Raw genomic sequence first — 20,241 nt, 5'->3', positions numbered from 1 at the left:
TGGGAGGTCGCCAAACGCGTCGGAACAATAATTTAAAAGCTCATTTTGACCTGCATTGCAAAATTACAAAATTACACACAATCGAAGTTTTCAATATCGACTGCTAATGGGGATAGCAAAATTGATAGTTCGTCTCGGGCGTCAAAATTGGTCGCTATGCCGCGTTGTTCATACCCTTTCAATGCCTCATCTTTCAAACATTTAATCTGATCAAAACACAAATTGAAACACGATAAGAATACACCAATGACAACAAAAACAGTTTTGCGTTCATTAAACTTAACCTCTCTCTATGTACTCCAGTACACATCAAAACCTCTTACACACGGTTCAACCGTTTTCTGTACGAATGTGTACACGTATATCCTGTTGTCGCGTTGCACACATCAGCCGTCACTTTACCGAGGGCTGGGGTGTACAACCAAGGTCGTTCAGTGCAACAACAGGTACACACCTGTTTAAATAAAAATAAAAATGCAACAGGATACATGTCGTTTTCTTAACACTGTTGACGTTGTCTAACTAATGAAAATCCTGACAGTGCATGTAATTTATTCAAGATTTAAACGTAACTGTATCCGTCTAAACACAAGGGTCAACCTAACATGGCTTCTCGTTCCTTTTTTTACCCGGACCTAATAAAGAAAGAATCAAACAGCTGGCACATGGAACAAGAAAGAAAGTACAAACATACGTCTACAGAAATCCTAGACATGGATGTAAACCCAGAACAGTGTTGTTCAAAACTAAGACAGGCCTGCTAAACCCAAAGACATTTCAGTTAATACCAAAAACATATCAGCTAAAATCGAAGATAGGTATTCAATTAAAAAAAAGAAAGACACTTCTGCAAAATATCAAGCTGTCCGATTCAGTCACACAAAGCAAAGTACCCTTTCGAACTTGAAGGTCCATTGGGGCAAGTGAAGTAGAGTTCACCTGTTTCTGTGACTTCGGTATATGAAGGGATAGTGTGGTTAGCATTATGCCCAGCCGCCTTTACTTTCCCTAACGTGAGTTAGGTACCCATCAGAGCTGAGTGGAATCAAGGACTTGAACCCGGATTCGTACTCGAGACTTTCGGGTTAACAGTCTGGCTAAGCCACAACGTCCATATCAGTCACTATTAAATGTATATAACATAAAATAACAGCCAAACAATCCCACCTACCTAACAGTGAAGTATCAACTTAAAATTTTCGAACTATATTTTCACGAAATATAGAGTACGCCATCAATTATAAAAACCTAAGCTAATTTGAAATATATTTTTTTTACATTGAAACAACTGTCAATTGTACACTTATTATAATTTTAATTAATCGACAGTAAAACCATAAATGGTTCATGGAGGCTTACACTAAATAATATTTTAAAAATTATATTTACAAGAACAAAAAAAAATTGAACAAAAATAAAACCAACAAAAAACGTCTTTTACAATAAGGATGAATAATTAAAAGACACATTAACATAATGCATGTTACGTCGCCAATGCTTCTCGTCAAAGAAGTTATGGTCAAGTGTATGGGTTTTGTATTTATTTTATATGTGTGTGTGTGCGTGCGTTTGCGTGTGCGTATGGATGCGGATATGGGTGTATGTGTAGGTGGGTGAGTTTGGGTGTGTGTGTGTGTGCGTGTGTGGATGTGTGTGGATGTGTGTGGATGTGTGTGTGTGGGTGTGTGAGACGAACAAAGTAAAAGTAGAGTTCACCAGTTTCTGTGACCTCGGCATATAAAGACATAGTGTGATCCACATTATACCCAGCCTTTACTTTCTTTAGCGCGAGTCAGGTACCCATCCAAGCCGAGTGGACTCAGGCAAGTTCTACTGACTTGAACCCGGATTCGAACTCGAGACTTCTCGTGTCTTTTGCTCCACCGCTACGCCACGCCGTCCCATCATTACGATAAAACATCTCATTAGCAATCCCAACATAAATAACCCTGAGTAATTGTTATTTTTCTCATTGACAAAATTCATCCGTTCTATTTTTCCTAATATGTTGGTGAACACTGCAGGCCTCAATTGTGTTTAAACATGTGTAATAATGTACGACCGTGTGCGAAAACTTAGTTATGCTTGTAAGTAAACACACACATAAACATACGAACGCACGCACACATACATACACCCAGATACACATGTACAAGCCTACACACTCGCTCTCATGCTTAAAGCCACTCACACACGCATTTGTCGATGATATAATTTGTCCTGATATATTTTGTTCTGGTATCTTTTGTCCGTGAGATCATTTGTCCTGAGATCATTTGTCCTCAGATAATTTGTCCGTGAGATATTTTGTCTGAGTTATTTTGTCTGAGATCATTTGCCCTGAGATCATTTGTCATGGAACCCATACTCATTACCTGTAGTTTGCCGTGAGAATACTACCTAACTACAACTAAAAAAAAAATTTTTTTTGTGTAAAGGAGACGCTTGTTGTTTTAAAACGCCCACTAGTAAAATAAAACCTTAAATTTTTAAAAAAGTATGCTAATATGTGTATTTGATTTTCTTTTTGTGTGTGTGTGTATGTATAAGTTGGGCAATTATTTAAAATGAAAGACAATGACCTATTTTGTGAAAGAATGTTTGTCTATCCTTTAATCAAACTGATTTTTAAAAAAATTGTCTACATTTTCAAATGTAATCAAACTAGGTTACATTTAGTCCTTTGCATTTAGAGTTTTCCAATTAATCAGTTAAACTAACTATATAGCCAATAGTCATTTACGTTTGTTTGTAATCGTCCTGACGCTTGCATCTTTTTTGTTTGTTTGTTTGTTTTGTCGTTTTTCTTTTTTCCTCTTGCCGTTTAGTTAAACACCTCAAAGTTAAATGTCAATACTTTCGCCTCAGTCAACATACACCACTAGTCATAAAAAATAGGTCGTTGGATCGTTATGATTTCCTAATTAGAGAAATTGTGTTTTTCGGTGTAGCCTATCAAACTCCAGCCTTCACATTAGAAAAAAAAACTGTTAAGAAAATTAGCGCATGTATAGATTAAAATAAAGATCTTCATTTAAAAGAAAGAGTCACGACTTTAGAAAACCTGAACAGTTATAAAACGCTTCAGATCGTAGCTGCAATTGTTGAATTTATTAAGACATTAAAACCGACAGGATGAAAGCCATTATCACCGCTGCTGTAGCTGTAGCCACAATCTGCTACTTCTTTGTTGCCGTGAGTGGTGAGTCATTTTGGAAGTCATGCACGAGAAATGTCACACATTTTAGATGTCATGAAAATTAAACGTCAAAAATTTTAGAAGTCATATTCGTGAAATGTCACAAATTTTGGAAATCATAAAAATTACATGTCACAGATTTTGGAAGTCATTCACATGAAATGTCACACATTTTCGATGTCGTAAAAATTAATTGTCACAAATTGTGGAAGTCATACAAGTCATACACATATTTTTGATATTTTCACATCGCAAACATTCTCCAATTTAAAAAAAAAATATTCCCAAATGCTTTGTTACAATTTTCATTTTTTTAAAACGACAAATAATTACACGTTTTCATGAATCATTCAAGGCTTTCCCTTTGATCTTAACAAATAGAAAATCACTTTGTTTTACGGGCTTTAAAGAATGACATATAACTTTGTTACGATGTTAGCAAATCACAAACGACTTTGAAACAAACAACTGACATCTCAACATTTTCGTATCAAGATCATTAAAGTTATGTCTGAAATTCAATGCAGTTAATGATATTTTATTTTTTACTTGTGTCATAAATTCATTGTATTTAAATGGCATTCAAATGCCAACAATTTTTTTCTATAGAATCTTCGGGAACTCATGTTTTATATATATATATATATATATATATATATATATATATATATATATATATATATATATATATATATATATATATATATATATATACATATATGTATATATATATATATATATATATATATATATATATATATCTATATATATATATATATATATATATCCACTTAATGGAGACTGACCGAGTTTGTGCTTTATCTTATTTAAAATTGATGTCATTAACTATTATTTACATTTTTTTCCTCTCAACAGCCAATCCCATAGTAGGCATATGTACAATTATTTGTATCGTTGACCCATGTTGTTAGTTGTGTTCAAGTAGGAGGAAATCAAAGGTAAATGGTTTTTATTGTTTGAATCACTAACTTATGTTGTTAGTTGTGTTCAAGTAGGAGGAAATCAAAGGTAAATTGTTTTTATTGTTTGTATCACCAACCCATGTTGTTAGTTGTGTTCAAGTAGGAGAAAATCAAAGGTAAATGGTTTTTATTGTTTGTATCACTAACTTATGTTGTTAGTTGTGTTCAAGTAGGAGGAAATCAAAGGTAAATGGTTTTATTTGTTTGTATCACTAACTTATGTTGTTAGTTGTGTTCAAGTAGGAGGAAATCAAAGGTAAATGGTTTTTATTGTTTGAATCACTAACTTATGTTGTTAGTTGTGTTCAAGTAGGAGGAAATCAAAGGTAAATGGTTTTTATTGTTTGTATCACTAACTTATGTTGTTAGTTGTGTTCAAGTAGGAGGAAATCAAAGGTAAATGGTTTTTATTGTTTGTATCACTAACTTATGTTGTTAGTTGTGTTCAAGTAGGAGGAAATCAAAGGTAAATGGTTTTTATTGTTTGTATCACTAACTTATGTTGTTAGTTGTGTTCAAGTAGGAGAAAATCAAAGGTAAATGGTTTTTATTGTTTGAATCACTAACTTATGTTGTTAGTTGTGTTCAAGTAGGAGGAAATCAAAGGTAAATGGTTTATATTGTTTGTATCACTAACTTATGTTGTTAGTTGTGTTCAAGTAGGAGGAAATCAAAGGTAAATGGTTTTATTTGTTTGTATCACTAACTTATGTTGTTAGTTGTGTTCAAGTAGGAGGAAATCAAAGGTAAATGGTTTTTATTGTTTGTATCACTAACTTATGTTGTTAGTTGTGTTCAAGTAGGAGGAAATCAAAGGTAAATGGTTTATATTGTTTGTATCACTAACTTATGTTGTTAGTTGTGTTCAAGTAGGAGGAAATCAAAGGTAAATGTTTTTAGTTTGTTTGTATCACTAACTTATGTTGTTAGTTGTGTTCAAGTAGGAGGAAATCAAAGGTAAATGGTTTTATTTGTTTGTATCACTAACTTATGTTGTTAGTTGTGTTCAAGTAGGAGGAAATCAAAGGTAAATGGTTTTTATTGTTGACATGTAGACTGACTGGGACAACACAAAATACGGGGTGAGAATAGCTCTGTATTCGGTCGTTTGTCTTGTCTTCAGATAACCGGTCTATTGTACCACACTGAGGTTAAATACATGATAAAACGTATAGGCTACTCGGTAATATTACAGTTTATTTACCACTTGATGTAACAATAATTAGAAATAACAAAGAATGGAAATATATTGATGTACAATTGAAAAATAAACACATAGATATGCATTTTAAAAATGTAACACTACAATTACGTTCGATTTCACGGGTGCAATTTTCAGCCTGGGTAAATCTACTTTGTTTTTAGTGGAATGGGGGGGGGGGGGGAGGGAGGGAGAACGGGGGGGGGGGGAGGGAGGGAGAACTGGGCGGGTATAAAAACAGCCAATCCAAGCACCTTGTTGACTGATGTTGACTATCCATAACGAGCCGACCCGCAGCGTATCATACGCCGCTATTTAGTTGTTTTATTTTCTACTTTTCAGTAATTCATAATTTGTAAATTCGACAGTACCAATGCTGCCACTGAAAATATTTGCTTTAAAACACTAACCCCCCCCCTTTCCCCTAACCCCGATACTACACCCCCCCCCCCCCGTGAAAGCAGCCTCCTCTTAGTTATTTCTTAGTTACCTCCTGTAAGTTTAAAATCGAACTAAATTATCTGCCCATAATAGAAACCCGGCTGTACGGCTCTACGATTTGTAAACATTTAGCTTTGTAAAAATTTAGAGTGAACACCGCTCACCAGACAATGTTGGGGTGGGTTGGGGTGGCAGTGATAGTGATAGAGAGAAAGAGAGGGGACTGCAAGGAGGCGCTTGCAGCTTGTTTTCTAACTGATCCCAGAAGAGAATTATATATACGAGCCGGCCCGCGGCATAACATACGCCGCTATTTAGTTTTTTTTTTCTACTTTTCAGTAATTCAAAATTTGTGAATTCGACAGTACCAACGCTGCCACTGAAAATATTTCTTTAAAACACTATAAGTAGCTCGTTAAGGACCATAACCCCCCCCCCCCCTTTCCTTCCCCCTCCCCCTCCCCTCCCCCCCCCCCCCCCCCCTACGTTTAAAATCGTTGGCTCTGCTTGTATACATTTAGAGTGAACACAGCTCACTAAAACCTTGTAGGGGTGGGGAGGTAGGGAGCGCGTTTACAGCTTGTTTTCTAGGCGCGTTTGCAGCTTGTTTTCTAGCGACTCCCAGAAGAGAATTATATATATAGATAGAAGATACTTTATTAATTATCACAAACATCAGAAAAGTGGTAGAAAACTTCATTAACAACCACGACATAGTTTCTACTGCTTTTCAAATTTTTTGTGCGTCACTGAATGTTTGTTAAATAAGGCGTTTGTTCTAGGAGCTACCTATATATATATATATATATATATATATATATATATATATATATATATATATATATATATATATATATATATATATATATATATATATATATATATATATATATATATATATATATATATATATATATATATATATATATATATATATATATATATATATATATATATATATATATTTATATATATATATATATATATATATATATATATATATATATATATGCTTTATCTACAGGTATGATGGAACGGAAGTAATGTCAGAACAACTAACATAACATGTCAACTTAAGATGTAGTGTTTTCATGTGAATGTTAAACAAAACAAAATAGCTAAGCCTCTGCGTTGTTGCTGACTTATTAATTTGTCATAGGGTTAGTTTATCACCTCCTACATAATTCCCAAAGATACTCAAAAACTCTGAATGTAATTGATGAGTGGTGAGCTTATATAAGGCATGAGATTTGAGTATTATGAGCTTCAGCACCCCACTGATTATTCATAAGAAGAGAACGAAGATCGCTAAGGCTACATTTAAAAAAAAAAAATTAAGGTAGGCCTATCTCTTTAGAACATACACTTATCTACTAATAGCGTGTTTGCAAAACACGTTTTAATAAAAAGCGATTCTTTTGTTTTAGTACGATGCCAACATTGTCGTAGTCTTTTGAGTTGTTTATACATTCGAACACAAATGTTCAACAGTAGAAATAGTTACTGAACACAGTGGCGTAGCTAGGATTTTTGGGCCCCTATGCAAAAAGTGTTAGTGGGCCCCTCAGAGGCGTAGCGACCCTTCCGGCGACCGGGGACAAACTTTCGATCTGCACCCCCCCCCCTCAAACTTTCGATTTGCACCCCCCCTCAGACTTTAGATTTGCACCCCCCCCCCTCAAACTTTCGAAACAGGGCCCCCTATTTGCCTTGGGACCCTACGCCTTGATTACGCTAGCTTTACGGTAGCTATGCCACTGACTGAACACCAATCAACATTTGAACATAATGCAGTTATCTTGGCAGTACTCGTATATCTCTTGCCATGTGTACTGAAAGGCGCAGCAGTCGGTGTAAATAAGTGAAACAAGAACCAAACATTGGATTGTGTTGTCAAGAATACGTTGCTAAGCTACTACATCAGAGGCGTAGCTAGGAGAAGGCGGGTGGGGCGCTGACATTGAGAGGTCGCGAAACGCGACTGAACAAAAGTTTAACAGCTCATTTTAACCTGCATTGAAATATTACAAAATTACCCACAAAATTTCACACAATCGAAGTTTTCAATATCGACTGCTAAAGGGGGATCGCAAAATTGATAGTTCGTCCAGGGCGTCAAAATTGGTCGCTATGCCGCGTTGTTCATACCCTTTCAATGCCTCATCTTTCAAACATTCAATCTGAAAAAAAAATAATTGAAACACGATTTGAAAACGCCGATGGCAACCACCAATTTTCACACTAATTAAAATTAACCCTTTCTCTGTGTACTCCAGTACACATCAAAAGCTCGTACACACGGTTCAACCGTTTTCTGTACGAATGTGTACACGTATATCCTGTTGTTGTCGCGTTGTACACATCAGCCGTCACTTTACTGAGGGCTGGTGTGTTTAACCAAGGTCGTTCAGTACAACAACAGGTACACACCTGTTTAAATCAAAATAAAAATGCAACTGGGTACATGTCGTTTTCTTAACACTGTTGGCGTTGTCTAACTAATGAAAAACCTAACAGTATCTGTAATTTATTTAAGATTTTAACGTAAATGTATCCGTATAAACATGGTTTCTCATTCCTGTTTTACCCCGACCTAACAAAGAAGGAATAAAACAGCTGGCACATAAAACAAGAAAGAAAGTACAAAAACACGCCTACAGAAATCCTAGACATAAATGTAAACACAGAACAGTGTTGTTAAAAACTAAGACAGACCTGATAAACCCAAAGACATTGCAGTTAATACCAAATACATATCAGCTAAAATCGAAGATAGGTATTCAGTTAAAAAAAAAAGAAAGACACTTCTGCAAAATATCAAGCTGTCCGTTTCAGTCACACAATGTAAAGTAATCTTTCAAACTTGATGGCCCATGGGGCAAGTGAAGTAGAGTTCACCTGTTTCTGAGACTTCGGCATATGAAGGGATAATATTGTCAGCACTGTGCCAAGCCGCCTTTACTTTCCCTAAATTGAGTTGGGTACCCATCAGAGCTGGGTGGAATCAGGGAGATTCTAATGACTTGAACCCGGATTCGAACTCGAGACTTACTGGTTAGCAGTCTAGCTGAGCCACAACGTCATGCTCATGTTAATTTTATAGTACATAAAATAACAGCCAAACAATCTCCGTCTAAAAATAGACAAACATCTATATTCTGATTGATAACAAACACACCAAGGAAATACAAAATTATCTATCATAATTTTATTTTTTAATCCACTGTTTCAAAAAGTTAATTTCAGCAGCTTACGCCAATAACCGTCTACTAATTATCTAATCTAATCACAGGTGTTACCGACCGTTTGTTTAATTAATGAGTTCAACGGTCCAACCTGCTTCGTTTGTCTGGCTGACTTCTACCTTACAGTGAAGTAGTTCATTAAAATTTTGAACTAGATCTATATTTTTTTACAAAATATAAAGTACTGCAACCCTTATAAAAACCTAAGCTAATTTGAAGTAGATTTTTTTACATTTAAAGATCATCAATTCTCTATGCCTGGCGACAACAGTCAAATGTACACGTATTGTAATTGTAATTAGTCGACAGTAAAAAAATAATGTTTCATGAAGGCTTAGACTAAATAATTTCAAAAATAAATTGTGTATTTACAAGAACAAATAAAAACCAAATGATCAAAAATAAAACCAACAAAAGACGTCTTGTACAATTATGATGAATAATAAAAAAAAAAACATAAACATTATGCAGATTACATCTCATACCAATGCTTCTCATCAAGGAAGTGTAAGTTACGGTCAAGTGTATTGGTTTTGCATTTATAACAATACAAAAAATATTAGATAGTAGATAGTCCTATAATCAAATAGCCTGCAATTGTGTGACAACTCGAGTGTTAATACCACACCATAGAGTCTAATAGAGTAGCTTCCCCTGATCAATATACCAATATATCTACTCGTACGGTAACAAATCGATGAAACAATCGATCTACTTGTTTGACGACAAAGTTAAAAACAACAGTGGAGCCACCAGGTAGACACCAAACTGATACAGCAACATCTAATGTAATAGTATAAACTTAGCACACTCTGTGTACAACTGAGATGGTGCGAAAATTGCTCTGTAATGTATATATTTCAAACCTTTTTTTTAAATATTACCTGGACTATTTATAAACTATGAGGAAGCGTACGGGATTATTTCCCCCTGGATCAATAATGACATCGAGACGATATCAGGAAATGGACAGGATGACACCGGAATGGGAATATATATATTTTACAAGTTTTTGTTTAAAATTTTAATATCATCAAACAAATGCCAAGTTAACGTGACTTGAAATTAAAATAAAAAACATTTTCAAAATAAATTTTCACATGAAATATGTAGTGCCTGGTGGTGTAAACTAAAATAAGATCGATACAACAAACATATGTCAATTGCAGTTTTTTCTATTTCAAAACTGTCACGATTTTCACTCAAATGGCCGTGATATTAGTTAAAAACCAGGTCAGTTTAAATACCGGCAATTAACACACCACAACAAGCAGATAAGAAAAGTGTGGCAGTTAAAAAAAACAGGTGTAGATTTTCCCATGTCAATCCTTTAAAAAAAAATAAACTGGCAACAGTATAAGAAGGTCGAAATCTAATTGAAGGCTAAAACCATCAAATTTGTAACCGAAAGATGAAGGCCATTATCACCGCCGTTGTTGTTGTCGCCACCGTATGCTACTTCATCGTAGCCGCCACCGGTGAGTTGTCCATAAGTAATGTGCTACAAAAGTTTATAAGTAATGTACTACACAAGGTTATAAGTAATGTAGTACAAAAGTTTATAAGTAATGTACTACAAAAGTTTATAAGTAATGTACTACAAACGTTTATAAGTAATGTACTACAAAAGTTTATAAGTAATGTACTACAAAAGTTTATAAGTAATGTACTACAAACGTTTATAAGTAATGTACTACAAAAGTTTGTAATTAATGTGCTACAAAAGTTTATAAGTAATGTGCTACATAATTTTATATACACCATGCATCGGTTTAGATGCTCTGTTCAAATGATACTCATATTATTTGTATTTAAATTTTTGATTTTTTCTTTGTATTGTGAAAAAAATTGTCTCGAAAAAAAGAAGCTGTTAAGTTTTCATTTTTTTATAACTTCAAGTCAAACAGTTCTTCAACAGTAGGTTTTTATAACTTCAGCTTTTAGTATTAAAACATCTGTTCAGGTGTATGTTTTCCATCAGCAAATCTTCTTCACAGAGCTTATATAACATTCACATTTAAAATACGTACATTTCATGTGTTAAGTGTAAGAGACTGGACCAGCCCTACGGGTAACTCTTGTATGTTTGGAGACTACCAGCTTTACTGGTCCAAGATTAAATACTTTGGCGTTAAAAGTCGTGGTTTTGTATTGGCCACGATCTGTAACATTACCAGAGTTACATCTGCACCACTACGTCATAACAGGCTCATTTTTAAAGTTATTTTTTAAAAAATATTTTTTTTTAAAGATTCGGTGCATGTGACAAGATAATAATAAATTCTATTTAAAATATTTACATGTAATAGATGTAATATTACAAGCGTTTCTTAAGTACTAGAGGTGTAGCTTCTTATAATTAAGTAAATGTTATAATAATAATCTTAGCTAATGATATGATGTCCTTAATAGCTTTTGTCGTGTCCTAGCGGTAGAGTGCTAGACTGCTCGACAGCTAACCCGAATCCGGGTTCACGTCAGTAGACCGTCCAAGAGTCCACCCAGCTCTGATGGGTACCCAACTCACGTTAAGGAAAACAAAGGCGGCTGGGCATATTGTTGACCTCGCTATCCTTTCATATGCCGAGGTCCCTAAAACAGATGAACTCTACTTCATCTGACCCATGTGTCTTGGGCACGAATGGGAAAAGATGATGACTATCTTTTGTCATGAAATAATTTTGTCTATGAGATTTTTTCATGAGATATTTTGTCTCTGAGATCTTCTATGATGTACTTTATATTGAGATATTTTGTGTAAGATAAATTACCCTCATATCACTTCTGTAATAAATCTTTATAGTTAACTAATCATTTATCATTTCAACATGGCTAATTTAATATTTCTCCAGCTAATCCCCTCCTTGGTGGCATTGGGTGTATTTGTGTGACCGCGCCATGCCCATGTTAATAATGGTAAGACAAGTGTTGTGTGTCACTAATCGTAAAAATACATTAAAATTATAGTCCAAATGTCTTCAGTGGAGCTCTTTGAAACAGCGGCCACATTACGTAAGGGGGAAGTAAAAGTTATATTCCTTTAATAAAGTAAAGTGGTTTAGTGAATCTTACAGGATCTCCGGGCAGAAATAACTTGTAAAGTTTGCGCTATTTAATCGAGTTCATTTTCGTAAATAATAAGAAAATAGCAGTAATTCAGGTTGATCATTCAATGCAACATTTTTAAGTATGAAACTAAAACCCAACATTGGTTATTAATTAATGTCTCTTGTTAACTATGGTTTTAACTCATTTTTCCACAGAGAGCGCCAATTCTGAGACCCAACTGTATCATACAAAATTATCTCCCTTTCAACTGCAAATGAAATAAAAATACTTTTTTTTAATTCACTGTTCGTTGATTTTTAAACTTTAATTAGTCTAAGTTACTGTCTCTCTCTATCATATATATATATATATATATATATATATATATATATATATATATATATATATATATATATATATATATATATATATATATATATATATATATATATATATATATATATATATATATATATATATATATATATATATATATATATATATATATATATATATATATATATATATATATATATATATATATATATATATATATATATATATATATATATATATATATATATATATATATATATATATATATATATATATATATATATATATATATATATATATATATATAATATATATATATATATATATATATATATATATATATATATATATATATTGCTTTTCCAAGTCACTTGTGATTATTAATCCCTGCGTATCTCAATAAAGTCGGCCTTGCCAATCATGTCGAGTTGTCAGAAAAACAACAGATGTTGCCGTCAACTATTTCATCTAACCCTTGTTGCTGGTCTGTGCAACATCATTATCTCTTACGCACCGATGAGCAACATCATTATCTCTTACGCACCGATGAGCAACATCATTATCTCTGACGCACCGCTGTGCAACACCTTGGTGGAACGACCCACAGTTGGATGAACACTCCTGACTAAAACCTCGGATGGTAATTGCTGGTGTAGACGTGTTGGGAACATGATCTAGTTCTATTTTCTAGCCACATGTACTAGCCATCTGCCCTAGCCTCACGACCTAGCCGACTGTTCTAATCATTAATGTTCGTTAATGTATATTGTATCATCATGGGATTATATATATATATATATATATATATATATATATATATATATATATATATATATATATATATATATATATATACATATATATATATATATATATATATATATATATATATATATATATATATATATATATATATATATATATATAACCTCCCCGGTCTCTCACCAAAAAAAAAATATAGAACAATCAACTGAAAGGCCAGACCCCCCCCCCCCCCCTTTTGTTCCACACAAACACTGTCGGGTTACGAAAATTGCAAATTTCTTCAATGAAATCAATCACGTGGGGTCATTAGGTTCAAGTATTGCAATGTTCGGCTAATCCTTATGTTACATGCTTAACGTCGTTACGTAAATGTGTGTGTGTCTGTGTTCTCGTGTGTCGGTGTAAAACGTTTTTTTTTATTCAGAGTTCACGCTCCTGATTAAAATCAAGTGGCTAAGAACTCTAGTGCAACGTATTTGATTCTGGTTATGCTATTGAATTCTATCGGATTTGAATTGTTTCTGTACATTACTTCAACAAAAAAAAAGGAAAGGGAAAGGGAAAAAAAGAGAAAGCTAAAAGGGAAACATACTGAAGAATGTTTATTAAAATAAAATAAACCGGTAGTGATCTCCCCTAAACTTTCTCGAATATTTTTATATAAAATAACAGGGGATGGGAACTCGGGCTATAGACATGATTTTTAATCCATTTTAAATACTTAAAGTTTTAAAAATAGAATAAAATCTCGTAGACAAATTAATTGCACACCAAGTGAACGCGAAATAAAAAAGCGCATAATAGTGCGCAATATTATTAGTACTTTTAAAATTTACATTAGTTTTTTGAGAAATCGGAAGTAGCGTAAATTACTACTTCCTGTCAACGGAAATTACTCAAAATTTAATAGAAGGTAGAGAATTAGATCTTTTACTTACATGTGAAATTTCATTTATCTGAAATAGTACTCAAGTTATAGGCTTTAAAAAAATTCAAAGTAGGAAAAGTACCACTTCCGGTTATCGGAAATCGCTCAAAAGTTGATACGGATCTACGATTTTGATAAAATACTTATATATGAAATTTCATCAATCTAGCTGTAACGGTACTCAAGTTATCGTGTTTACACACGGACAGACACACACACGGACAGACACACACACACACAGACATACGGACAAGATTGCAAAATTATGTTTTTCCGTATCAGTGAGGTGTAAAACGTCGAGATTTGTAAAAATCTCGATTTTTTTTTTTTTGCACGATTACAATACTTTCTCTATACTACGTATATACGAGAAAGTAAAAACAAGGTTAAGTCATAATGAAGGCAAAAACGAGTTTTAATTTAACAAAAGTAATACTTTGCCCTCAGGACCCTTGACATTTTTGTGTAGGCAACAAGAATACAGAAGAACAAGACGGCAGAGAAGTTTTTGTTAAGAATTATGTATGTAGATTACGAAAAAGTAGTTTTAAAATTATCAACGGTTTCTGCTAGTGACCGCGAGTGAAATTCTCTTTATATGAGCTCTATTACGAAAAAAAATTTCCTCCGACGACCCCCCTTGAAATTTTGTGAGGTGGTAGGAGAACGCCTTGGGGTGTCACAAAAAACTCGCCATGTCCGGGAAAATTCGTTAAATGGGTCAAAACTGACCAGTCGTATTTCCCTATATAATCTTTGTATTTTATGGGAAAAACAGAGGGTGATTTCAAAACGGATTTGAGGGCACTTACCGTCTTTACATATGGCTAATTTCTTGCATGCTCTTAGGTAAATGGCTTGACCTTTAGGGGAAACTGTCGGTTTCACTCAAAGCCCTCGACGAGGGCTAAAAAGTGACCGCGAGTGAAATTCTCTTTATATGAGCTCTATTACGAAAAAAAATAATTTCCTCCGACGACCCCCCTTCAAATTTTGTGAGGTGGTAGGAGAACGCCTTGGGGTGTCCCAAAAAACTCGCCATGTCCGGGAAAATTCGTTAAATGGGTCAAAACTGACCAGTCGTATTTCCCTATATAATCTTTGTATTTTATGGGAAAAACAGAGGGTGATTTCAAAACGGATTTTAGGGCACTTACCATCTTTACATCTGGCTAATTTTTTGCATGCTCTAAGGTAAATGGCTTGACCTTTAGGGGAAACTGTCGGTTTCACTCAAAGCCCTCGACGAGGGCTAAAAAGTGACCGCGAGTGAAATTCTCTTTATATGAGCTCTATTACGAAAAAAAATTTCCCCCGACGACCCCCCTTGAAATTTTGTGAGGTGTTAGGAGAACGCCTTGGGGTGTCCCAAAAAACTCGCCATGTCCGAGAAAATTCGTTAAATGGGTCAAAACTGACCAGTCGTATTTCCCTATATAATCTTTGTATTTTATGGGAAAAACAGAGGGTGATTTCAAAACGGATTTTAAGGCACTTACCGTCTTTACATCTGGCTAATGTTTTGCATGCTCTTAGGTAAATGGCTTGACCTTTAGGGAAAACTGTCGGTTTCACTCAAAGCCCTCGACGAGGGCTAAAAAGTGACCGCGAGTGAAATTCTCTTTATATGAGCTCTATTACGAAAAAAAATTTCCTCCGACGACCCCCCTTGAAATTTTGTGAGGTGGTAGGAGAACGCCTTGGGGTGTCCCAAAAAACTCGCCATGTCCGGGAAAATTCGTTAAATGGGTCAAAACTGACCAGTCGTATTTCCCTATATAATCTTTGTATTTTATAGAAAAAACAGAGGGTGATTTCAAAACGGATTTGAGGGCACTTACCGTCTTTACATCTGACTAATTTTTTGTATACACCTCAAAAGCTGACTACGCCGTATGGAAAACTGTTGGTCAGACTTATAGCCTTCTTAGAGGGCTAAAAATGACCGCGAGTGAAATTCTCATTATACAAGATTTGGTCATTTGGTCTTTGAACAGGGGAGGTAACTTTTTAATGTAATAATTTTTAAATATTTTGTATACTCTTTTAAGAAAAAAACAAAAATCATAAAGTATAGCATTGTTTTAAATAAATTTTTTGTTACGAATTAAGTTTTGCATTGAACTGTAATTGTATAAATTAATTGCGAAAGTAATTTATTATAATATTTGATTGATAATATTAAGAAAACCCTTGCAGTTCTAATAACCGTACAAGTAATAAGTTTGCGAATATTCCAACGATTATTTCAGTGACATTAAAATACTCCACTGTAAAAATATAGGCCCTAAGCATTTAAGATAGCAGCCAATCACCTATTAATTAATCATTCAATTCCCCAACTTTTTTGAAAACCTAAGCGAAGCTAGGCAGTATGCCTAGTATATATATATATATATATATGTGTGTGTGTGTGTGTGTGTGTGTGTGTTTGTGTTTAAGTGTTACCTTATTGTTGTCGCCCTTCACTTCCACAGGTAGGCGTCCAGCTGTGCCTAATGATGTTTACCAGCTAATTCCTGGCTGGATTATAATAATCTCGCCTTTGTTTTATTGAAAAGTTCATAATATTGATTAGAAATCACTACTATCTTCTAAATGTAAATAATAAAACCCATCAACACATTGTCTTATGCCTTTAACACCAAGGATGGTAAGTAAAATGACATTTTTTAAAAATGGAGCTGAGACATTCACAACATTCTAACTGGTCACTCTCATGTTAATTAATTAGCTCAAAAATGGTCGCTTATCTCATTTTCTAGCGAGGCTTGAAAAACAACAACATCGATTTGAGTTAAAGTACAAAAGTAAGTTGAGATAAAAGTAAAAATTACAACAGCTCTTGGAATTAGACGCTTTTTCCTGTGCAAGTGTAAGTATAGAAGATGTTAGCTTATACATAACGTAAATATAGTAATTGGCGATGCCTTTGTTTTAGGCCTACACTAATTGTGTCACGAAAGCATAATTTTCGCATGTGTTCATTTCAATTGAATCCAAATCTTGAAATAATTTTGTTAATTATACTTTCTTGCTTTGAAAAGTTGTATAGTTTTTACTTGTTAATTATAATTAGCATAACAAGTTTTGAAACAAAAGCGTAGGCCATATACACATAAATAAATAAATATATATAAGCCTATATATATGTATATATATATATATATATATATATATATATATATATATATATATATATATATATATATATATATATATATATATATATATATATATATATATATATATTGGGAAGCGTGTTCAGAGTTTAGATCCCTGATTCGGGTTTGCATGACGTGACGGAGTGGAGGGTAACGTTACTGAAAGTAAACGCACCTGGACTTAGGACTGACACACTACCCTTCATGTAATCTCTTTTACAGAAAAGGATGAACTCTACTTCATCTTCCCTGTTGACTATCTGCTCCGAAGAAGGAAATATAGGCTATTAATGTTTCGTATAGGGGTGGGGTGGGGGTAGGGAGTATGAGCGGTCGGGTCGCTTAAACTCGTGACTTTTTTTATGAAAGACTTTAAATGAATTATCTATATATATAATTCTCTACGTATGGACCATGCGAGACACCACCGCGTAAGGGCTTAGCCGTTCCTATCCCGCTCTCTAGTCATATCCCTCCCACCCCCCACCAGTCTGGTGAGCTGTGGTTCACGCCAAATGTTTACAATCGTAGAGCCGGGTCGAATTAGTGACGGCTATTAGGGGCAGGTAATTTAGTTTTTAAACGATTAGAAACTTAGGGGAGGTAACTAAGAGGAGGCTGCTTTCACGGGGGGGGGGGGGGGTGGAGTGGGGGATGAGGGGTGTTTATCGTCCTTCACAAGCTACTGATAGTGTTTTAAAGCAAAATATTTTCAGTCGCTGTATTGGTAGTGTCGAATTCACACTATGAATTACTGAAAAGTAGAAAATAAAACAACTAAATAGCGGCGAATGCTACGCCCTGGGTCAACTCGTAGAAATGGTTTAAACTCTATACAAGACACCTGGATATTGTTTATCCCCTCCCTCTCCTTTTTCCCTACAGGTAAAACAAAAGTTGAAGCTACCATCACGATGAGAGCCTCGGTTATTGCCCTTGTTTTAGGCCTTATGTTGGTCACGTGTCTTGTGACACTGTCAGGTAATTTGTTTGCTTTTTTAATTACAGGCTTTTACTTGGTTCGCAACGTCTGTTTGTTTGTGGGTTTGTGGCAAATATTCGGTCACTAAAATATGTAAGAGATCGCATGAGCCCCATAGCTGTTTTTTTTTTTAAATAAGAAATCAAATCTGATTTATTTTCTTATTTTCACTGCATTAAAAAACTTATTAATACAATTTTTTATTTGTTTTAATATTTAAAAAGATTGATTATTTTTTTACTTTTTCGTAAATGGAGAATAAGGGACTATTGCATCTGTGTTAAAAATTGAAATCAACTTTTTTTTACTAAATTTCAAAAACAATAACGAGTTATTGGGCTGAATTGCTTACATACGTGGGTTTCTGTCAACTTGTGAACGATTTTCGGCAACCGGAAATTTTACTTTACTTTATTCTTTTTCCGGTTTCTCAAAAACTTTAGATTCGATTAATTTTTAAAATCATATTTTCATTAAGCATCGTATTTTAAGAACTTTTTGTCTTTATTTCATTCAGTTGCTGAGATCTGTTTTAACATCGTGTTTATATCTTTCAACTGCCGTTTTAACACTGTTTATTGTTTCAGTGGCTGAGATCTGTTTTAACACTATGTTTATTTCTTTCAGTTGCTGAGATCTGTTTTAACATCGTGTTTATATCTTTCAACTGCCGTTTTAACACTGTTTATTGTTTCAGTGGCTGAGATCTGTTTTAACACTATGTTTATTTCTTTCAGTTGCTGAGATCTGTTTTAACATCGTGTTTATATCTTTCAATTTCTGTTTTAACACTATGTTTATTTCTTTCAGTGGCTGAGATCTGTTTTAACATCGTGTTCATATCTTTCAACTGCTGTTTTAACACTGTGTTTATTTCTGTCAGTGGCTGAGATCTGTTTTAACACTATGTTTATTTCTTTCAGTTGCTGAGATCTGTTTTAACATCGTGTTTATATCTTTCAACGGCCTTTTTAACACTGTGTTTATTTCTTTCAGTGGCTGAGATCTGTTTTAACACTGTGTTTATTTCTTTCAGTTGCTGAGATCTGTTTTAACACTATGCCCTGCCCAAACCCTTGTATGATCAACCCATGCTCCGACACCGAGCGCTGTGTGTAAGTTCAAAGTTCAAAGTTCAGACACTCTTGTCTGTTGGATTTTAAACTTTACCACCATCAATAACGTTTGAGTCTATTAATAACTCAGATTTAAAAAAAAATAATAATTTAAAATGTAGTAAATTAATAAAACCTGGTTGACAATATGGGCAGGTGAAGTAGAATTTTTCTGATTTTGTTACCTCGGGAATCGAAGTTTGCGGGCAGTCGCCGTTGCTCTCCCCGATTCATCCCGGGTACTCATAATTACTGAGAAAACCCAAGAACTCGATACAACCTGGTAACAGTGCCACTTCCAACGACAATGTTAATTATATTGTAATTGATTTAAACTCACCGTTTTGATCCAGCTATTTTTGGCTTTTAATGAAATCACTTATTTAAATTTTAGCTTGAGATTTACTTGCATAAATTCTTTAAAAAAACTTTCGTTCTTTCAGGCCGTGTAGCTGTAATGCCAAATGTGTTCCAATATAAAACAGACTCCTAGATCCAACTTTTTCAAAACCTAGACTCTATTTGTTCAACAGGTAGTGACTACAAATCAAAAATACAAATTTGAAAATTGATTTTTTTTCTTTAAAATAAATTCTAAAGGATTTTTAAAATTATTTTTTACCTAAAATTTGTGACAATTTTGACTATGAATTAAATGTGTGACGTTGTTGATTTAAATTAAAATGTGTGACATTTACATTTGCCTTACTGTGTTCTTGATTTTTGTTTTATTAGTACACAGCACTTTGAATGTTCTCCAATAACACAATAGATTACAGGAGTAGTGTGCAGAATAAATAGTGCCGCAAAGGGGAAGTAATGTTTCCAGCTCAA

The 20,241-nt window shown here is 34.0% G+C and overlaps 3 long non-coding RNA genes across 3 annotated transcripts; all 3 read left to right on the top strand.

Moving 5' to 3' along the window:
• The first annotated feature begins 3,022 nt into the window (after nucleotides 1–3,022).
• LOC131946263 (uncharacterized) lies at nucleotides 3,023–6,936 on the top strand. Its single transcript, XR_009387680.1, has 3 exons — nucleotides 3,023–3,202; nucleotides 4,076–4,158; nucleotides 6,849–6,936. It is a non-coding gene; the product is annotated as an uncharacterized LOC131946263 (long non-coding RNA).
• A 3,461-nt stretch (nucleotides 6,937–10,397) lies between these two features.
• On the top strand, nucleotides 10,398–12,411 carry LOC131946259 (uncharacterized). The gene is made up of 3 exons (XR_009387676.1): nucleotides 10,398–10,547; nucleotides 11,922–11,985; nucleotides 12,333–12,411. It is a non-coding gene; the product is annotated as an uncharacterized LOC131946259 (long non-coding RNA).
• Nucleotides 12,412–16,894: 4,483 nt separating this feature from the next.
• LOC131946267 (uncharacterized) lies at nucleotides 16,895–20,104 on the top strand. The gene is made up of 4 exons (XR_009387684.1): nucleotides 16,895–17,021; nucleotides 18,196–18,291; nucleotides 19,329–19,407; nucleotides 19,851–20,104. It is a non-coding gene; the product is annotated as an uncharacterized LOC131946267 (long non-coding RNA).
• Nucleotides 20,105–20,241: the final 137 nt, after the last annotated feature.

The sequence above is a fragment of the Physella acuta genome, unplaced genomic scaffold (assembly GCF_028476545.2).
Source record: "Physella acuta isolate Inbredline_101_S28 unplaced genomic scaffold, ASM2847654v3 ptg000549l, whole genome shotgun sequence".
In the NCBI taxonomy this organism is placed as follows: domain Eukaryota; kingdom Metazoa; phylum Mollusca; class Gastropoda; family Physidae; genus Physella; species Physella acuta.
This window is presented reverse-complemented; position numbering and strand designations above follow the sequence as displayed.